This window comes from Hipposideros armiger, unplaced genomic scaffold, assembly GCF_001890085.2.
Source record: "Hipposideros armiger isolate ML-2016 unplaced genomic scaffold, ASM189008v1 scaffold_840, whole genome shotgun sequence".
In the NCBI taxonomy this organism is placed as follows: Eukaryota; Metazoa; Chordata; class Mammalia; order Chiroptera; family Hipposideridae; genus Hipposideros; species Hipposideros armiger.
In genome coordinates this window covers 55343-60533 of record NW_017732190.1, presented here as the reverse complement: position 1 = coordinate 60533, position 5191 = coordinate 55343, and positions in this window count along the sequence as shown.

The following is a 5191-nucleotide window of genomic DNA, read 5'->3' as shown; positions in this document are numbered from 1 at the left end:
TAGCAATGATCTCTGGTCTGAAATTGTTTGAGTAAATTTTGTTTGGTTGGTTCCTATTCTTCTGCCCCCACTCCACGTTCTTTAGTTCAAGTGACAAGCATCTGCTTAGATGTTTTTACTTGAATTAATTCTGACTTGATATCCTTCATAGGACTGGGATTCTGCCTTTCTTTAATCATCCCTGATGAGCTGGTACTGAAAGAAATATCTGCTTCCAATTATTCATGTAAAACCTTCCAGATGCAGGTTGCATGGACAGATATAATTCCACCTGTGGCTGAGGCCTATGCTATGTATTTTCATAATACTAAGATGCACTACTCAACACTTGGCCTGATATTAATTGGACCAACTCTGTTCTGTTTTCTCCTACCCCTCAGAAAATTATTGTCAGCATATGCTACTGGATGGTTGCCATGAAAATGTTGTCTCTGTGCAGATTTTAGTCCCAGGTTCAAGCTGTTGTCCTTTCCTTCTGTCCCACTGGAAACAATATTATAAAGACTAATCAAACTACACTGTCACAGCTAGTAGATAAATGGCCCTGTATGACTAGAATCACTCTCCCACTACTAATTCATTCATGGCTTATGTTGAAAAACAAACTAAACAATTAAATTTAACCTTAAGACTTATGACTTTCATAATATAATCTCAACCTACCTTCCCAGCCTTATCCCCTCTTTCTCCCACGTGTATAACCTGCATTTCTACCAATCCTTATTCCCTTCTCTATTCTGAACACTCTTGTTCTCTGTTCCCAAAACATCCTTCTCAATCAGGTTTGCCTTTCTTTCTTTATGTGAGGTGCTACCATTTAATTGCCGTGGCCTCTCCTTGAAGATGTTTCATTCCTTTTGTTACCACAACCCCTAGCCTGCATTCTCACCATGCTTCTTTCTGGAAAATATTTTACTCTGTATGACTTAGGTGCATGTTTTGTCTATTAGTGGAGTTTTCTTTTCCCAGACTGCCTAAGTTACATTGTAATTTCCTTGCTTCTCAAGCCTTGTTTTACTCAATGGAACAATTTGGATTAAGTTTGCTGTGACACAAAAGCAAAAACAATTGTGACCTCAATGAAATAGCAGTTTACTTATCTATCTTACTAAAGTTCAGAAGTGAGTGGTATTGAGTGAGTGATGCTCTGTGATGGCAGAGACCAAGATCCTTCCGTAAGTGTTTTTCCATAAGTGGCCTTCATTCTCAAAGGGATCTCAGATTCACCATGGCACTTCCAGTCCAACTGTGAAGACTGCATTCTATCCAGCAGGAAAGAGAAAAGGGACCACGACTTTTAAGAATACCTAAGCTTCTAGGAATATTTCCTAGAAGTTGAAAGTATCATTTGCATACTCTTCATTGATCAGAATTGTTACACAACTGCTGTAATAGAATCTGACTTCATTTTCTTATGTTTACTGTTCATTGTTTTTAAGCCTCACCTCTCCTTTTTCCCCTTTGGGGTAAGCTGATAAGAAAACCAAGAAGGTCACTCCTTTGCCTCTAGTGGGAGTTTCAGACCACTAAAGCCTCTGCCCATGCAGGGGAACCCCCACTCCAACTCTACTGATTAATCACCATCGAAACCTTAAACCCATCTCCATTTACTCAAAACGTTTTTGGATCTGCTCAGGAGTCACCTTCCTCTGACCAGAAAATCTCATTATAAAAGTGATAGATCCTTTTACATAATCTTAGTGTGTGTGCATAACATCATTCGGTTTGAATTTGGATCCAATTTTGTGTGGGGCTCCATCATGTTTCTGCGACTACCAAGCAAGAAATATTGAAAAATGTAAACTTTCTTCTGGGATATTCTGTGCCCCATTCAAATCCAGTAGTTCTGTTTCTTAAGAAGATAGGGGGAAAGCTGGTAGAGGCAACTAGTTTATTTTGCATACCTTTATGTGCAGCAGTAATACTCTGCATTGAGTAAATTTTCAGTGCGTATTATTTATTAGCGCCGGCTGAGTGGCACGTTGGTTAAATAAGAGTTGGCTTGGGACGCCAGCTCTGAGCAGCAGGGCCCCAGTTCAGATCCCACATATGAGGGCCAGTGACACTGCTCCCTCTACAGCTAAGATGGTGAACAACAGCTAGACCTGGAGCTGGGCTGCTGTGAGTCGCTGGCCACGGCGTAGGCTGCAGTGGTGCTGGTCGGCAGCTGGTGTGAGCTTTCGTGAGCTGCCATGAGCAGCCGTGAGCGGCCATCCAATGGCCAGCAAGCGACTGCCTCATCCGGAAAAAGAGTAATAATAATACCAACTTGGGCCAGTGAAGCAACGTCCTCCACAACTAGACTGAAGAACAAAAGGATAGCAATTTGTCTGTTCCCCTTCCCTGATTCTCCAACACTGTTCCAATTCCCCAATAAAATCTTAAAAAAACAAACAAACAAAACCCAATATTGTATTTTCTATTTATTTAATTATAGGTTTAGTGGGTACATAACATAGTTTGTATCAGATTCTTCTGCACTTCAGAAAAGAAATGTTACCAAATAAGATATTTTCACAAACACACACATCAGTGCTCAAAATGCCTTTAATAAAAATGAAAACAAAAACATAATAAGAAAAAACTAGCACAGAAAAGGCCAAAATGATTCATACCATGAGTAAAGAGGCCCATTTCAGGGCAAGAAGACTTCAAGACTTATTACATCAGCTCATTTCTGTTAAATATCATATACCATTTAATACTTTGTAACTAAATGCAAGTTTTCATAAATACTTGCACTAGAAATATTGCTACTTGGATATACTATATGTATCAATTTTAAGGATATTCTTACTTATTATTCTTCTTCAAGCTTTTGAACTGTTAATACCATTGAATTTAAATACTACTTTCATTTTCTTCTGTCTGTCATCTGAGAATCTTCTTTACACATAGTAGGAGCTAACTTATTTCTTCGATTTCATTGATCCTATTATTTCATTACATAATAATTTATTTCACTAATTCTTAACTCACTTAAAATATGAGCTTTGACATAAACTAGGTTGTGTCTTAAAAGCAATAGCATAAAATCATTTAATTTGTGGTGGCTTGTATCTCTACTGGGACATAATGTAAATAATGATATGTACTTCAGATAATTCTAAACTTGAACAATCATCAATAGTGCAAAGACATTGCAACTTCAGAGATAATATGCTCTAGGGCATGAGAAGCCCTCATTGTGTAAAGAGAATCTCAGACCAAAGTTCCTTCATGACTGTGAAACATCTCATTTCAATTGGTTGTTTACTATTTCACAAACCAAAGAAGAAATATGTATGAGAAAATTACTGTAGTTGACAATTTAAAATAATAACTGCTTTCTAATTTATTCTCAGTAACAGAACTATATCTTGACACCTGTAGCTAAGAGTCATCTGTACCTCTGAAATAAGTAAGCCAAGATGTGTTTTCAACTTTACTAAGAATGAGAAGTAAAATTACATCCCATTGGCTGTTTGACACTGAGGAAATAATTTAAGACTTACAATTGCAAAGATTTTAATTTGAGATGACATAGTAGGTCACCCTGTTTGCCCAAGAGAAGAATACTGGAGACATACAAAAAGCTTTAAAGAAATATGCACCATTAAATAATGGAAAATACTTTATTTAGGCTTATTTTAAGCTACAGAAATACTAAACCCAACTCTAGTGACTTAAAATAACAGGGGTTTATTTTTCCCACAAAACAAAAAGTGCTGGTATTGGATATCTGGGTCTCATTTAGTGGCTCCACCATGTCTTCAGTTCTCACATCCAATATTTTTTTCTGCTCCTCCCTACTTATCTATGGCTCTGACAACATCTTCAGGCTTGCTATTTTATGGTTGCAAGATCCAAAGAAAATGCAAATACTAATTTGAAAAGATATATGTATCCATTTGTTTATTGTAGCATTATTTCCAATAGCCAAGATATGGAAGCAATCTAGGTGTCCATTGATAAATAGATAAAGAAAATGTTTTATAAACACACACACACACACACACACACACACTGGAATATTATGCAGCAATTAAAAAAGAATAAAATCTTGCCATTTGCAACAACATGGGTGGGCCTAGAGGGTACCATGCTGACTAAAATAAGTCAGGTAGACAAAGACAAATCCTGTATAGTTTCACATACATGTGGAATTTAGAAACAAAACAAAACAAAAACAGACTTAGAGAAACAGAGACCAAAGGTGTGGTTACCAGGTGGGTAGGGGTGGGGATGGGTGAAAAGGGAGAGAAGAATATAGTCAATAATATTGTATAACTTTGCATGTGACAAAAGGTTACTAGAATTAATGGGTTGATCGCATTGTAAAATATAAAAATGTCAAATCACTATACTGTACAAGTGAATCTAATAAAACCAATATAAGATTGTATAGCAACTATACCTAAATAAAAAGAAAAGAAAAAGATGGTGTATGATTCCACTAGCCTACATTGTGGCCTAGGTCAGTATATGTTCCCCGTCATCATACCATGGTATCTAAATAATTCAATTTAAAAAAATCTGATGAAACAAGAAGAGGAGTCTTCTATGTGATTGATCTGATACTGACAGGAATGATTTATGTGAACGTTATGGAGCATATCGGCAGGCTGGGCTGATGTAAGAAGGAAGAGATTGTAAAATAAGGTAGAAAATGTCCATGCCCATGCTGCTATGATTGCTGGAATTCAAGTGGAAGTACGTACTTAGGAAACTAATGAATTTGGGAAAATGTTCCATAAAATCAATTTTATAATTCAGTGTAGAAAAATACTCTTACCAAAAGTAAGGAAGAAAGAAAACCAGGAAAAGAAGAAAGTCACAGGGGAAAAAGTGAAGAAAAGGACAGAGAGAACAAAAATAAGTGGAGAGTAAGGCAGAAAGAGAAAACCAAATAGGTTAATAAATTCTGTCATCATGGGGTAACAGTTAGGGTTTCCCCCCAGATTAGGAAAAATGAACAATAATGATGAGTGTAACATCTAAGAAATGTGTCCTATCCAAAGAAGAGCTTGCAAGTGGTTTTGATTAAAATTTATGAAATGCAAATGCCCAATCAGATGAACCATGGCTAGAATCATAATGCTTAAAAAAATCTGTGTTCCTATAAATGTACTGAATCTGTCTGAGGAAACTGCGTGTTTAAGGAAAAGTGATTGTCTACATAGAGTCTAGGAAAAAAGATCATCTAAAGAAC